Here is a 17,234-nt window from a genome sequence, read left to right as displayed (position 1 = left end):
GTGTCCGGGAAAAAAATAGAGTTTCTCCAGAAATGCCTAGAACAGCTTCAGCGTGACATTGTTGGTGTGATGATGTCACTTCCGGGGGCTTGGCAGCCCTAACCCAGACATGAGTTTACCACTTCAAAGTGACAGCTACATTTTTGAAGCTACAAGGAGGCCCTGTCAGCTGCCATGTGGTGATGGCCACAGCTTTAAAGGTGGACTAGATAGATTCATTGAGGACAGGTCTATCAGTGGCTCTTAGCCCTGGTGACTAAAGGAAACACCCATGTTCAGAGGCAGTCAGACTCTGAATACAGTGCCAGGAGGAAAGAGCAGAGGAAGGCCTTGGGCTCTATGCTCCTTCATAGGTCCTCCAGAGTAACAGGTTGGTGGCCATTTTGTGAGACAAGGTGCTGGACTAGATGGACCACTGGTAGGGCAGCCAAGCTTTTGCTGGGGCAGGGTTTCCCTTGGTTTGGAGGCCCGCAACCTGCTGGCATGGAACAGGTTTCCGGGGGGATCCCTGCCCCCAAAGAGCTCTGTCATCATGAGACATGCCTGGTGCAGTGACACCACTTTGAAGTGATGTCATCATGCTGGGCATGTTGTGTGGGAGACTCTCTAGCATTTGGGTTAAAGTAAGGTAAGACTTGGCAACCCTAACCACTGGTCTGATCCAGCAGGAATCTTTTTATATCCTTAGGAATGCTTTGGTCTCTCTGCCCTGCTTTTAACCCTCCAGAAGAACTGGTTGGCCACTGTGTGAGACAGGATGCTGGACTAGATGGACCACTGGTCTGATCCAACAGGGCTCTTTTATGTTCTTTGAAAGGCCTTGGCCTCTATGCCCTGTTGTTGGCCATCCAAAGGAACTGGTTGGCCATTGTGTGAGACAGGATGTTGGACTAGATGGACCACTGGTCTGATCCAGTAGGGCTCTTCTGATGTTCTTAGAAAGGCCTTGGCCTCTGTGCCCTGTTGTTGGTTCTCCGGAGGAACTGGTGGCCTCTGTGGAGACAGGATGCTGGACTAGACGGACCTTCATTGGTCTGATCCAGCAGGCTCTTCTTATGTTCTTAGGGAGGCCTTGGCCTCTACGTCCTATTGTTGGCTTTCCAGAGGAACTGGTTTGCCTCTATGTGTGACAAGATGCTGGACTAGACAGACCACCGGTCTGATCCAGCAGAACTCCTCTTATGTAAGAATCATGACAGAAATGAGCAGGGTCTTTTGTTAGCTTAATATTATTTGGATATCGAGGGACTCTGGGATGGCAATTTAAGAACAAGCAAACAAACAAGACTGACGAATGCGCTTTTAGACATGTTTTGAACTTACAGGATCTCCCCTGGGGCCTTGGGGGCCTTCTGGTGCAGGGCCGGTGACAGGCTAGAAAGAAACATAAGCAGAAAGAAGCCACAGTGAGCCGTTAACATCAGCAGAAGCGTAAAAATCTGAAATCCACGGTGAGGAATTGACCAGCCTTTGAAACGCATAACAGGAAATCCACATCTGCTTTCTCCTAGCCACCCAAATCGAAGGAGAGAAATTGTATAGAATCTGCTGCTATTTTCCTTGGAAACATATTGACAATAGGAGCAGGGGGGAAAGGATGTCCTTCAATATGTCCTTCTCTTTCTCAAATCCCTGCTTGAAAGAAAGCCTAGGCAGGTAACTTAAAAGGGGAAGTCTCTAGCCCAGCTATGCTAACTACAAGTCCCCCTGGATAGCCAGAAGGCAACATCAGAGGAAGGCCTTGGCCTCTCTGCCCTGCTGTTCGCCCTCCAGAGGAAGTGATTGGCAGCTGTGTGAGAGCCAGTTTGTTGTAGTGGTTAAGTGCGTGGACTCTTATCTGGGAGAACCGGGTTTGATCCCCCACTCCTCCACTTGCACCTGCTGGAATGGCCTTGGGTCAGCCATAGCTTTCGTAGAAGTTGTCCTTGAAAGGGCAGCTGCTGTAAGAGCTCTCTTAGCCCCACCCACCTCACAGGCAATGTTCCCTCTAAGCTGTGGAGCCTTGTGAGTAGGAATTCTACTTTGTGAGCTACTAGCATTAAAGTAGTGAGCTATTAGCATTAAAGTTGTGAGGTACTGCATGAATTAGCTTGCTCTGAGGCCTTTTTTTGCGAACTAAGACAAAAAATGTGTGAGCCAGAGGCTAAAAAACTGTGAGCTAGCTCACACTAACTCAGCTTAGAGAAAACACTGCTCACAGGGTGTCTGTTGTGTGTGTGTGTGTGTGTGGGGGGAAGGTAGAGGAGATTGTGACCGCTCTGAGACTCTGAAATTCAGGGTATAGGGCGGGATATAAATCCAATATCTTCTTCTTCAGCTGTTGTTAGCATAGCTAGATTAGGGACTTCCCACTTTTTCAAACTGCAACCTTGCTGTCTCCTCATTGGCTCTCCTGGGGACTTCCTGCTCCTGCGGAGCTTCCTGTTGCTCTTTGTTCCTCTTACCGCAACTAGATTAGTTAGTTTAGGCTTTTTCTCTGTATGTCCTACAATAGTTAGTTTTTTCTATAGTAAATCTATTTGTTTTTCTCTAAACAGTGAGCGCTCCACTTCCTTGCATATCTAAACTCTGCTGGCAACTTTTTTATTCTCTAGAAGGAGATGTTATCCTGTCCTCTTTTCCGATCTTCCTCGTGCTCCCACCGCTCTGTCCTCATGCTTTTCATTGTTCTAAGTCACTGTTTATATAGCTGGACAGTTGACTTGGTCTTCAGTGGACAGTTGACTTGGTCTTCGCACTCAGCTTACCACGCAGTCACATCCCTGTTCTCTCCGCAGCGTCTGTTGGATTTCCCACCATCTGCGCCGGAGTTACAAGAAGTGCCACGGCTTTGGTGCAGCAAACGTAAACTGGGTTTTAGCGGTTTACGTTTGCTACGCAAAAGCCACGGCACTTCCTGTAACTTCGGCGCAGATGGTGGGAAAACCGACGGACGCTGCGGAGAGAACAGGGATGTGACTGCGTGGTAAGCTGAGTGCGAAAACGGTCTCAGAGACCAATTTCCCACTAGTGTTGCTCCACCCCAAGGCTTCTGTTCCACCCCACCCCCCAGCTCAAGCGATCAATTTCCTATCAGTTGCTCCACGGGTGCATTTTGTGCTGCAGCAACCTCCTGTTCCCTGCACCATTTTTAGATGCTGTCTTTTCAGGATGACATTGTCACACGGAGAATTAGAGGTTGCTGTGACTCAGAATGCACCCGCGGAGCAACTAGTGGGAAATCTTTTCGGCCCTGGCCCTGACCAGGTTGAATCAGCTCCCTACAGAGATTTGGGCCCTCCCGGATTTGTTACCATTCCGGAGGGCCTGTAAAATGGAGCTGTTCCACCAGGTCTGTGGCTGAGGCAAGCGGATGTCCTCATTTTATTATACCATCTAACTGGCCTCCCAGCTATGATTGCCACCTTGATCGGGGCCGATACTGCTGACATTTTTGGGCAATGAAGTTGCCCACAATAATTATGCCTCATGTGCTCATACCATCCATGCCATCTTAAACAATTAATGTTGATGTATTGTTTTAATTGTTTTAACTGTTATGATGTTTTATCTGTTTTAACTGTTATGATGTTTTAACTGTTATGATGTTTTAACTGTTATGATGTTTTAATGGTTTTAGCATGTTGGAATCTGCCCTGAGCCCTTCATGGGAAAGCACAGACTATAAATCTACAGAAATAAATGAATAAATGAATAAATAATCTATCACTTGCTCCGAGGAAAACAGAAGCCTGGGGGCGGAGCAATGCTAGTGGGAAATTGGTTACAGACTAACAAGATTTCCAGGGTATAAGTTTTCAAGAGTCAAAACTATTTGAGGAAGTGAGCTTTGACTATGGACAGCTAACGTCCTGGAAATTTTGTTGGTCTCTAAGGCACTACTGGAATTCAGTCTGTAGATCTAGACAGTTCCTGCTTTGCAGAAGCCGTTACTGTTTAGCTTTCCCCAGACCAGGGGTGGCCAAACTTGCTTAACATAAGAGCCACACAGAATAAATGTCAGAAGTTTGAGAGCCACAAGACAGGAACGTCAGATGTTTGAGAGAAGGAAGGAAGGAAGGAAGGAAGGAAGGAAGGAAGGAAGGAAGGAAGGAAGGAAGGAAGGAAGGAAGGAAGGAAGGAAGGAAGGAAGGAAGGAAGGAAGGAAGGAAGGAAGGAAGGAAAACAGATGGAGAGGGAGATGTGGAAAGAAAGAAACTTTAACTTTAAATATATTTTCCAAGCCGCCAGCTGGCTTGGCTTGGAGAAGTGAGTTAAAGAGAGAAATGCCTTCTCCAAGCTGGCCAATAGAATGCTGAAGGCTTTGAGAGCCACTCAATATGTATGAAAGAGCCACATGTGGCTCCTGAGTCACAGTTTGGCCACTCCTGCCCCAGACCATTCAAAAAACCCCCATGGAAATAAGATGGGGAGATCTGTTTCAATAAAGGTCCATGGACGAGATAAATTCTGGTATAGCTTACAGTTGGCTCAACCTAAAGAACCACTTGCTTTCAAGAAAGAAATTCACCACTTCCTGGGCTCATGCTAGGGTTGCCAGGTTAGCTTATCTGTCCAGTGGGGGGATTTGGAGGGCATTTTAGAGGTGGGTGAGGACATCACACAATGTCCCCGACAGGATGACATCCCTTCTGGGTGATCCATCCAATACTCCCCCTAAGCTGTGGAGTCTTGTGAACCAAAATTCTACGTGAAGCAAACATTTTACTTGCCTTAAAGTTATGAGCGAGCGATTTAGCCACTACACAAATTAGTTTGCTCTGGGGCCATCCTACCTGAGCTAAGACAAAAATGCATGAGGTGGAGATTAAAAACCAGTGAGCTAGCTCACACTAACTCAGCTTAGAGGGAACAGCGATGCCATCATGTCAGGGACATCATGCAGCAACATCCCTATTTGGAAGGCGGGTTTCCCTCACTGGCCAGCTGGTCCACGGCAGAGAGGAACCCCCAGACCTGGGGGATCCCTCACTGGGACCTGTAGGCTGGCAATATTAGCTCATGCAGTTGACAACTTGTCTAAACCTGTGCCATGTGTGCCCAGGAAGGGATGTTAGTCACATCCCCAGGCTTGATAGCTGGGAATCTTCCAAGACAAAGGGGATGTTTGTCTTGACTTCTTTGTTTACCTTGACTTCCAGAAAGCTTTGGATAAAGTTCCTCATCAAATGCTCCTTAGTAAGCTTGATAGTCATGGGGTAAAAGAACAAGTCCTCTTGTGGATCAAAAACTGGCTAATTAATAGGAAAGAGAGAGTGAGTACAAATGGGCAATTTTCTCAGTGGAGGGTGGTGAGCAGTGGGGTACTGCAGGACTCAGGACTGGGTCCCATGCTTTTTAACTTCTTCATTAATGATTTGGAGTTGGGAGCTGGGAGTAAGCGGTGAAGTGGCTAAGCTTGTGGATGACACTAAATTGTTCAGGATGGTGAGAACCAGAGAGGATTGTGAGGAACTCCAAAGGGATCTGTTGAGGCTGGGCGAGTGGGCGTCAACATGGCAAATGAGGTTCAACGTGACATGATAAAGGTTTACAGGATTATGCATGGGATAGAGAAGGTAGAGAAAGAAGTCCTTTTCTCCCCTTCTCACAATACGAGAACTCGCGGGCACTGCATGAAATTGCTGAGCAGTCGGGTTAGAAGAACCTCTTCTGTGTATACAAAGAATGAGCTTGTGCCTTGTATGGAACTGGCAGGAAGGACTGGTTCCACTTTAAGCCTCAAGTCCAGACAAAGGCATTGAAACGTGTCACACCAGTTTTACCTGGATTGGCTTCATATGACTTTTCTTCTCACACATCAATGCCACATTGGAGGACTGACTTGTGAAATATTTGCTTTCAGGATTCTGTAACATTCTTTTCTCCCTTTCTCACAATACAAGAACTCGTGGGCATTCAATGAAATTGCTGAGCAGTTGGGTTGGAATGGATAAAAAGGAAGTCCTTCTTCACCCAAAGGGTGATGAACAGGTGGAACTCACTGCCACAGGAGGTGGTGGTGACTTCAAGCATAGCCAGCTTCAAGAGGGGGTTAGATAAAAATATGGAGCAGAGGTCTATCAGTGGCTATTAGCCACAGTGTGTGTGTGTGTATAGATAGATAGATAGATAGATAGATAGATAGATAGATAGATAGATAGATAGATAGATAGATAGATAGATAGATAGATATAGATATATATAGATATTTATTTATTTATTTATTTATTTATTTATTTATTTATTTATTTTGGCCACTGTGTGACACAGAGTGTTGGACTGGATGGGCCATTGGCCTGATCCAACATGGCTTCCCTTATGTTCTTATGTGACACAGAGTGTTGGACTGGATGGGCCATTGGCCTGATCCAACATGGCTTCTCTTATGTTCTTTGTAGCACCTTTAAGAATTGCCAGTGTGAGCAAGTCTTGTAAGAGTCATTCTGTGGACTCCCTTGTATGTTTATTGTGCCCGCAAGCACATTCTGATTTATGAATCCTTATTGTGGAGGTTTGTGATGAACTGTTGACTTTTTAAATAACCTTTTGTGATAAGTTTTCAGGCTAAGTAGTAAGCAGTATTTTCCAACGTTTCTTTTTGGTATTCTACTTCTATGCAGGGAATCTCCCCTTTTCTTCTAGTGTTTCATTCTAGGCAGGGCTCTCTTTTTTTGAGCAGGCGCTCCTCTGCATATTAGGCCACGCTCCCTGTTGTAGCCAATCCTCCTGGAGCTTTACAGTAGGCCCTGTAAGTACTTCCCTGTAAGGGAAGGTCTTGCTATTCTGGAAGATTCTTTATTTTAAAAGATTTTTTTAATCTTTAAAGATCGGAAATCTTTAATCTCGCCAATGTGGGTGATAGCTCACATGAGGATTGCTATAAACTGGAAACCCCCACATACTCCCAGGATTGAAATGTGGTATAAATTATGGGACCAGTATGTAATGGGAAAGACAGTGGATAACCCTTTTTTTCAATAATGATACTGATTTGGCTACGATTTGCTTTGGGCCCCGTTTTGGAATTCTATGAGAATTTTTTAATTGCCTTAGCAAATTCTTGTAGATGACCTTGGGTCCACAAAGTAGGGAAAGGCTGTCTAGAAATGTTTTCATCAATAAAATCTCAAGAAAGGAAAACACCACTTTTGAGCCAATGGGATTAGTCAAGCTTAATCGAGCGTGGAAGTGGAAGTCAAAATATGGCGCTCTTACAGGTGCTGATGTTGACGGTGGGCAAACTGGGCAACATTCTCCAAACGGAATCTCGGGGTTGGGGCAATCTTAAATCCTGCTCGTCACAGATGATGTCATCGCAAAGGACAGCTCCCGAGTCACACACACATATTTGGCACGGTTCAGGTTTCCACACATCTCTGTCTGCGTTATACTTGGCCAAGGTGGGTGCAGGCTCCTAGGATCACTGGAAAAGAAAAAGAAATATTCGGTTCTAGTGAGCATGGGCCGAATAAAAAATAAGAACCTTCTCAAACAGGTTAATGACATTACAGACATTTTGCCGGTGATACTTTCCCTGCAAACTTTTTATTTTTGAATTTTTTTTTCCTGAACAAGAATAAATACAAACCTAGTTAACAGAATAATGAAAAAAAAACTTTAATAGTAACATAATAATAGAAAGGGTAGAATAAGACACATAATTCAACAAAAAGCCACACAAGCATACTTCTTTGGTAATGAATTTTTAGCTTTTGAGTGGTTTTTGACACAGTCAAGGAAAGGGAACCATTTGTCTAGAAGTTAGACTGGAACAAAGGGATTTCTGTGGTGAAAATCTGATCTGAAATATCTTCTATTGCCAGGTAGTCCCATTTTTTTTTAAAAAAAACACAAAACACTGTTTTATTGAAAGGCTAATACAATTTAAATTGATAGATCAGGGCCCCCAACATTTTTGAGCCAGAGAGAACCTCTGGAATTCTGATACAAATTTGGTGGGCACAACGACAAAATGGCTGCCACAAAATGGCTCCTTCAGGAGGCAAAGCCTGCCACAAAATGGCTGCCGTAGCTTACCATCAGTCACACAGTGAAGATCATTGAGCTGTGGTGGCAGCTGCTGACAAGCAACATTTTAAAAAATCTGAATAGCCAATCAAATATTTTTTTTTATTATTATTATTATTATTATTATTACCACCTTTTATTTATATCCCGCCCTCCTCGCCGAAGCAGGCTCAGGGCGGCCAAATATCCAGTGGCCAATCTGCTAGGCAAAAGCCCTACTTAACATCTCCTACTTTCTTTAAACATTTGGTAGGTACCAGGAGAGGTGTCGGTGGACACCATGTTGGGAACTCCTGTGATTAACTAAACTTTATGATCTACTAGGTGAAGTACAAAGAGTTACTATTTAGGAACAACAGAGAAACCATATTGAGTGGTGCTTGTTTAGTACCTAAGTATTGCTGGCAGAATGAACCCTATGAAATGGGTTTTTTTCTGTTTTGAGCCTTGCATCTCATTTCTGGTCTGAGGGTTCAAGAGATCCTCAGAAATAGTGTGGATCTGAAGCTAGGAGGGGTTAGGAATCTTGGTCCTGCTAGCTTATCCAACTCAACATTCCTTGATCCCCAAGAAACTGGGAGAGACAGCCAGAGAAAAATGGAACCCAACTTGGGAGCAAAGGCAAATTAGCTCCAGTTCATTATGCATGGGTGACACACCCAACAATGTAGATCTCAGGGCACGATCTCTCCACACATGTCCAAGACTTATCTCTATGCAAGAGAAAGACCTACAGAATCTCTGGTGTGATGGAGTAACCAGAATGATGCCCAACAGTTAAGAGATAGTGAAGGACTATTAAGGACAACTAAGTTAAGAATGTTTTAAAAACTCCAAGAATCTGTACAGATCAACAGGCTGTTTTCAACCATGGTGAGAAAGGTCTTGGCAAACCACTCAGCAGGTGTGAAGCTGAAGTTGTTCGATGCTGGAGTGGATACAGGGGTGGAATTCTAGCAAGAGCTCCTTTGCATATTAGGCCACACCCCCCTGATGTAGCCAATCCTCCAAGAACTTACAAGGTTCTTTTTTGTAAGCTCTTGGAGGATTGGCTACGTTAGGGAGATGTGGCCTTATATGCAAAGCAGATCCTGCTAGAATCCCACTCCAGAGTGGATCTAACTATCCTTGAAGGAGCCTCCCTCCAACTTAAGTGGCTTTTCCATTGAAGGAAGAGCCACAAGTAGAAGGAAGTCATCTTAGGCTGGAGGAAGGCTCCCTGAAGAACTCCTCCACTGGACAAAGGCTCTGCAGGCAGAAATAAATCCCAAATAGCTATTCCCAGCCCCCCCCCCCCCACATCTTTGACAGCAACCTCTCTCGTGAATATCTTGAGTCAATAAACAATGCTAGAAAAAGCAACACTGCATCACCAAATAGTAGAATTATATAATACAATACTGTTTCTTCTTGTGTCCACTAGAGGGAGCAAAACATGGGAAAGGGGAGGGGGGAACTCCAAGCAATAAGCACACACGGGAGCTCCTCTTCATAGTAGGCTATGCCCCCCCAGATGCAGCCAATCCTCCAAGAGCTTAGAGGGCTTTTAGTACAGGGCCTATTGTAAGCTCCAGGGGGATTGGCTACATGGGGGGGGGGGGTGGCCTAGAAAAAGAGCCCTGTCAGAGAATGCAAAGGAGCAGAATGTGTGCAGTGAACATAATAACATAAGAACATAACACTCTGTCACACAGTGGCAAAAAAACCAAGGTGCCATCAGGAGGTCCACTAGTGGGGTCAGGACACTAGAAGCCCTCCCCCTGTGCCCCCCCAAAGCACCCAGAATACAGAGCTTCACTGCCCCGGACAGAGAGTTCCAACAATATGCTGTGGCTAAGAGCCACTGATGGACCTCCGCTCCTTATGTTCATCCAATCCCTCTTGAAGCTGGCTATGCTTGTAGCTGCCACCACCTCCTGTGTTAGTGAATTCCACATGTTAATCACCTAGGCTTTCCAACCCTCCTGCCCTGGCGGGGGACCCCAGGATTTCCAGCCTCTTCCCCACTCCCCAAAAAAATGGAAGTGGGGGGAGGGGGGGAAACGGCGCCAAGGAGCGTGGCGAGCCGCCCCATCTCGGAGCGGGCGACGCCGCTGCACTGCTGCCACTCTTCTTCGCTTCACCGTAGCTGCTCCTCCAAGATGGGCTCAGGCTGAGCCCATCTCGGAGGAGCAGCTAAGATGAAGTGGAGAAGAGGCGGCAGCAGCGCAGCGGCATCGCCCGCTCCGCCTCTGAGGTAAAATCAGAGAAGGGGTGGGTGGAGGCAGGCCAGGAGCATGGCGAGCCGTGAATCTGGGTCCTTCTAGGACCCGGACTTGTGGCTCGCCACACTCCTGGCCTGCCTCCACCCTCCCCTTCTCTGATTTCACCTCAGAGGCGGAGCGGGCGACGCCGCTGCGCTGCCACCTTTTCTCTGCAGCTGCTCCTCCGAGATGGGCTCAGGCTGAGCCCATCTCGGAGGAGTAGCTATGGTGAAGCGGAGAAGAGGCGGCAGCTGCGCAGCGGCGTCGCCCGCTCCACTCCGCCTCTGAGGTGAAATCAGAGAAGGGGAGGGTGGAGGGAAGGAAGGCATTTAAAAAGTTGTGAGGTCCCTTTAATTGTGATGGACAGAACTCCCTTTGGAGTTCAATTGTGCTTGTCACACCCTTGCTCCTAGCTCCACCCCAGTGTCTCCTGGCTCCACCCCCAAAGTCCCCAGATATTTCTGGAATTGGACTTGGCAACCCTATAATCACCATTTGTTGGGCAGTGATCTTTAGTGACATTTAATAGTGGAGGAACATTATGGTGAGACAACAGAAGTGTCATAAATACACACAAGTGTCTTTCCATTTTGGAAGGCCCTTATATCATTATCTCTGTTATTCACCAGATCTCTCAGTATTCCAACAAATCCCCGCTCAATTTACAATCCATTTAAAAATATTTTTTTGTTTGCAGCAAAACACCTTCATACCAATTCAGGCTGTTAATCTGGAATAGGGTCCTTCAGAGAAATTCTTTTCATTCCTCTTTATCCAGTTTCTCCCTGAAATCTGACAATCCCTTTCTCTTAGTCTTTTTAGGAATTTGGAGTCAGTCTCTGTGACGGAAAGCTAGGGGTTAACCATAAACTGAAGACGCACAGGGCTGCATCAGGTGACCTGAGGGTGGGGGCAAAGTGCTCGGAGCTCTCAGGGAGGGAAAGTGGTTGAGAAAGAGAAACTGCTGAGGCAGGAGTTCAGTCAGTTGGAGTCTGACAGAGTGGAGGCCTGTCAGAGAAGTCTGTCAGTGGGGACCTGACAGAGACTGAGAGGGTCAGTTCGAGCCTACCAGAAGGGCTGAGAGGGCAGCTGATCCTGTGAAGGAGCTTGAGGCGGAGACGGGGAAGTCTTCCAGAGACTGCAAGCTCGACAAAATCAGCCAAGAGGGCTGTGTGTGTGTGAGTCAGTTAAGACCGGAATGGTCACAGACACCAGGAAACTACTCTAAAGATCTAGTGAGGAGGTTGAGGGAGTGGATGTGGGTCTGAGACACCAAGAAGGGCTGAGAGGAGAGACTTCAGTCGAGGGGTGAGACTAGACACATCAATCCCAAGAGGCCAGACCTTGGCTAGAGGTGGAGAGTGAGTTGAAGGGAAACTGTGAACCGTGTAACTGTGAAAGACTCAAGAAAGTAAAAGTGATTGTAAAGCCTGAAACAACAGAACAAACGTACTAGCCTATGTAAATATCTCCCATATCCCCAGTTTAAGACTTTTTGTTACAATAAATCTGTGGTTTAAGTTAAAGTTCTCGTGAGCCTATATTTTGTGGGAAGAGCAAACAAAGCTGCTGTGGTCCCATCAAAGAAACAAGTAAAAATACCCCAAAGAGACTAAAATATAGAGATCCAGTGAGGCCGTGAGGCGGGCGCTGCTATAGTCTCTAATCCAGGGGTGGAATTCTAGCAGGAGCTCCTTTGCATATTAGGCCACACCACCCTGACGTAGCCAATCCTCTGAGAGTTTACAAAAAAGAGCCTTGTAAGCTCTTGGAGGATTGGCTCCATCAGGGTGTGTGTGGCCTAATATGCAAAGGAGCTCCTGCTAGAATTCCACCCCTGCTCTAATCTATTCTGTTTTGATCAAAGAGGTATCTGGAGAAAAGGGGAAGGAAGAGAGGTTCTGCACAATTTCAGAATTCCCTTCTGCCGATTCTCAAAGGCAGGCCCTGTTTCCTGTGAGCCCTCCCCTTTTCCTGTTAAAGCGCCACCTTGTGGTGGATCGCAAGAAACAACCGCAAAGGCTGAAACTATAGAAGGGGGCGATTTCTCACCAGAGAGAAATGAAAGAGGAACTCTTTTTTTTCAAAGAGGAGGGGAGAAAAGTCAATCAGAGGTCTTCCTGGCTGCATCTAAAAAAGTGGATGCTGGAAAAAGAAATTCCCCTTCTGATAACAACTTTAGTTCAGAAAGGTCAGCAGCAAGGAAAGGTCTTTTGCAAGGATGGCTTTAACTGGAGGAAGAAGAAGAAGAAGAAGAAGAAGAAGAAGAAGAAGAAGAAGGAGAAGGAGAAGGAGAAGAAGGAGGAGGAAAAGAAGAAGGAGAAGAAGAAGGAGGAGGAGGAGGAGGAGAAATTGGATTTATACCCCACCCTGCACTCTGAATCTCAATCTCAGAGCAGCTTAAAATCTCCTTTACCTTCCTCCCCCACAACAGACACCCTGTGAGGTAGGTGGGGCTGAGAGAGCTCTCCCAGAAGCTGCTCTTTCAAGGACAGCTCTGCCAGAGCTATGACTGACCCAAGGCCATTCCAGCAGCTGCAAGTGGAGGAGTGGGGAATCAAACCTGGTTCTCCCGGATAAGAGTCCGCATACTTAACCACTATACCAAAGTGGCACCAAACTATGGACTGAGGCATAGCCTCTTCTTGTAAGGAAGCATCCGGAACGTGCTAACAGTGGCAGAGTTATGCTTCCCAAAGCCTCTTCAATTCAATAGCCTCAGAAGAGTGTAATTCTGCTTGGGATGGTGATCTGAAAGGGTGATTATGGAGGATGCTGAAGATTTACTTCTGTATCAGACTGATTTGCAGGCTCCTGCTAGGTAGTTATACTGCCAACCATAATAGGTACAATCAGGGCTACAGGAAAGAGTATCCATCTCTTCTGCAGCTGTTCACTTGGCTCTTTTAAGAAGCAGCTACAAGTGCATGTTTGTCTTAAAAAGGAAAGGAACACACCTGTAGGAATAAAATAGTAGCCATAAACCAAGCTAATCGAAACAGCATGAAAAATGCTCTAACAGGCTCATTAAAAACCGGCCTGTCTTCAAGGCTTCTTGAAAACAATGTTCATGTTTCTCTGTTTAACGGGTTGCCAGTATAACCAGGATTCCTTTCTTTTATTATTAAGCTTGTACGGCCAAAGGTTGAGTATAAACCAGTACTTCACAACAGAACAAAACAGAAAACCCAACATAACAAAACATGACAAGAAGGAAAGGAAAGGTCCCCCGTGCAAGCCCCAGTCATTTCCGACTCTAGGGTGACGTTGCTTTCACAACGTTTTCACAGCAGACTTTTTACAGGGTGGTTTGCCATTGCCTTCCCCAGTCATCTACACTTTCCCCCCAGCAAGCTGGGACTCATTTTACCAACCTTGGAAGGATGGAAGGCTGAGTCAACCTAGAGCCGGCTACCTGAAAGCCCAGCTTCCGCCAGGATCGAACTCAAGTCGTGAGCAGAGTTTAGGACTGCAGTACTGCAGCTTTAACACTCTGCGCCAAATTACCAAATCAATAAAATACATGTATCTCATCGATCCCGAGGAATCAGCCGTGTTAGACAATTGCGGCAACATAGTAAAGAGTCCAGTAGCACCTTTAAGGCTAACAAATTTTATTGCAGCATAGGCTTTCAAGACACACAGCTCTCTTCGTCAGGTGCATGGTGGGTATGTAGAAACTGGCCAAAGATGTATAAGTAATAAGGGGAGGGGGAAGGGGATGAAGGAAATGAGTGCCATGTATATTTATTTATTTATGTTATATTTATATCCCTCTCATTCTATGCAGACTCAAGGCGGCTAACAGCATAAAATACATAATAAACAATAAGCAATATTTAAACAATAAAACAATCAAATAAGTTGCAACGGTGCTACTTCAGGCAGACCATACAATATTTTCCTTTCTCAGCACGTACAGATCCTAGGCAGTTAGAACTAACTGGAGAGCCAGTTTGGTGTAGTGGTTAAGTGTGCGGACTCTTATCTGGGAGAACCAGGTTTGATTCCCCACTCTTCCACTTGTACCTGCTAGCATGGCCTTGGGTCAGCTATAGCTTTGGCAGAGGTTGTCGTTGAAAGGGCAGCTGCTGTGAGAGCCCTCTCCAGCCCCACCCAAGGAGATTGTGAGCCGCTCTAAGACTCTTTGGAATGGAGGGTGGGATATAAATCCAATATCATCTTCTTCTAAAATGCAATAGATCCAGATGTGGTGGCAGCTTTTTCCCGTTAGATGTTATATGCCATCCAAAACAGTTCAGTCTTGCAGGTCCTGCGGAACTGCGATAAGTCCTGCAGGGCCCTGATGGCTTCCAGGAGGGTGTTCCAAAGTATTGGGGCCACAACCGAGAAGGCTCTTGCTCTGGTGGAGTTAAACCTAGCCTCTTTTAGCCCAGGAATAGCCAGAAGATTTTGAGAGCTTGATCACAGTGCTCTCTGGGGAACATGTGGGGCAAGGCGGTCCCGCAGATAGGTAGGTCCTAGACCATATAGCAAAGCAGTTGCAAAAGACACGAAAAAGGTAGAATATATATCTCATAAAAAGGTACATATCTCATTTCAAAAGTCTAAAACACGCTGGAGGATAGAATAGAACGGCGGGCCCATATAGTTTTTCATAAAAATCAACAAGATAGGAGCATTTTAAAAAGATCACTATTGTCATATATTTTGCAATGGATCAAGTTATTTCTGTTAACAACAAAGATACCACACACGACTTGAGAGGGAGCTGGTATCTAGACACAACAGGGATAATCCAAGAGAACTCTGGGGATTGATCACAAAATAGCAAAAAGTGGACTACAGTCTCTAATGCACCAGTTACACAACCGCAGAAATAACCTAAAATGGAATTTTAGTGAACCGATTGTGTCTGTCCTAATTCAATATACTTTACAACCTTTATAATCAAAACTGTCTTATTACATTCTCTGCGTGAGAAGCCAGTGAGGGCTGGTGGAGCGGTGTAATTATTTACCAGCAAAAAGTCAGTTGCCTCTTCCAACTAAGGTTAAAGTCTGTGGCATTAAAAATAAGATTGCTATTAGACGACCATCAACCTTCAAATAGGCTTGTTAAACAGCCTCAGAGTGCTGTCATTCTTTTACTGTACAGTAGGTGGCGGTATTGACCAGACAGAAAACAGTGACCTTGCGCGCACATCTGGTTAGAATGCTTTCCAAGTCTTGTTGCAAACTTTTTTGGGATATTGTTAAATCAGTTAAGAACTAAACTGGAAGTTCTGCGCTACAAATCTCTGTAGCTTTTGGCACACCGAAAGTAATATATACAGTGGGTTCCCCCCCCCTCCCTCTCAGGAGAAACCTTCCATCTGTGAATATTTGCCAGTCGAGGAAAACACCGCCAGGTTAAGAGATCAGCTTGCTCTGACATAATGCCCCATAGGTTGCATATAAAGACAGACTTTTTTAAAAAAGAAAAGAAGAGGAAAAGTACTCTGCAAGGCTGAGCCGTATTCCAATATTGACACTATGGCTGATAACAGACGGGCTTTTGAAGCCGACCGGGGAGAAGGGGGGGGGGGGCGGGAGACAGGCAGACCAAAAATGCACATCCACATGTGCACATCTGCCTCCTGTTCGTCCCGTCCCTGAGTCACCCTCGGCTTGCCGGGGGCCGGCTTTTCACTGGGGTGCCTCCGAGATGCCTCCCTGGCCATCTTGAAGACTGGGCAGAGCCTGGAGAGTGCCCAGGGAGCTGCGGATGGGATGTGTGAGCGTTCTGGACACTCCCCGGGTGCCCATTGGCCTGCCCTTTTCTCAAGCACCACCTGGAAGCTCCAGGGCGCTCTATTTCCGCCCGGCTGTTGTCAGGGTCGATGCTAGACTTTCTGGTGCCCTAGGCGAATCACCCACTAGTGCCCCCCCCATTATTAAAAATATATATAGGGAAAATGAAGAGCGCCAAACTTTTCACTTTTTAAATTTACCGATTTTTAATGTAAATTTTTCAAAAATGTGTTATAAGTTATAAAAAGATATGTGAGAATAAGTGCTTGCTGGCCACGCCAGGAAGGAGGGTGGCGGGATAGGATGAGGTGGGAGGCCAAGTCACACATTGGGGAGAGGCGGGTGGCTTGGTTTTGTTGAGGCAGCTTGGTGATGGGAGAGGACAAGGTGACAGTGGTCAGGAGCCAGAGTCATGTGTCAGAGAGGGGGCGCCTAGTGGTGACCCTAGGCCAGGTGGCACCCTAGGCAACTGCCTACTTTGCCTACTCCCATGCACCGGCCCTGTCTGTTGTTGGTCTATATGTAGGAGAGAGAGAGGGAGGGAGAGATGGAGAGAGCATAGACTTTCTGCATGGTGGGATTGTCCACTCTGGGCTGGGAAATTCCTGGAGGTTTGAAGGGGATAGAGTCTGGAACTTAGGCAGGGACGGGATCTCAGGTGGAGAGCTAATGCCATGCAATCCAGCCTCCAAAGCAGCCATTTTCCTCAGGGGAACTGATCTCTGAAGATCAGCAGGGCATTTTTTTGTAGCAGAAATCCTTTGCATATCAGGCCACACCCCCTGATGTAGCCAATCCTCCAAGAGCTTACAGGGCTCTTCGTACAGGGACTACTGTAAGCTCCAGGAGGATTGGCTACATCAGGGGTGTGTGGCCAAAAATGCAAAGGAGATTCTGCTACAAAAAAAAGCCCTGTCAAAAACCCTATTAGGGAGGGGGCTTTAGTGAGGAGAGGGCATACATTATCACTCTAGGACAGGGACAGGCTTCTTCAGGCCATTTAGCACCTCTGGGTGGTGGGGCCGGTCAACTAATTGCACAAATACATCTCTTTACATTATGGCTGATCCAGGAACTCATAAAACATCGACCGGATGCCCGGATCGAGAACCCAGCCAGCCAATTACCCATCTCTGCTAAATGTGCTTGGCTGCAACAGCTAATTATAAAAAAGGTAAAGGTAGTCCCATGGGTAAGCACTGAGTCATTACCGGCTCCATGAGGTGAT

General features: G+C 46.2%; 1 long non-coding RNA gene across 1 annotated transcript in view; it reads right to left on the bottom strand.

The window, feature by feature from the left end:
- Window positions 1–7,251: 7,251 nt before the first annotated feature.
- LOC132585382 (uncharacterized) overlaps window positions 7,252–17,234 on the bottom strand; it is a 53,398-nt gene continuing 43,415 nt past the window's right edge. Inside the window, exon 2 of the long non-coding RNA XR_009556306.1 lies at window positions 7,252–7,405. This is a non-coding gene — a long non-coding RNA (uncharacterized LOC132585382). The remainder of the gene's footprint in view (window positions 7,406–17,234) is intronic.

Source organism: Heteronotia binoei, chromosome 16 (assembly GCF_032191835.1).
Source record: "Heteronotia binoei isolate CCM8104 ecotype False Entrance Well chromosome 16, APGP_CSIRO_Hbin_v1, whole genome shotgun sequence".
In the NCBI taxonomy this organism is placed as follows: domain Eukaryota; kingdom Metazoa; phylum Chordata; class Lepidosauria; order Squamata; family Gekkonidae; genus Heteronotia; species Heteronotia binoei.
The sequence above is the reverse complement of the archived record's forward strand: the minus strand, read 5'-3'. Positions and strand labels throughout refer to the sequence as shown.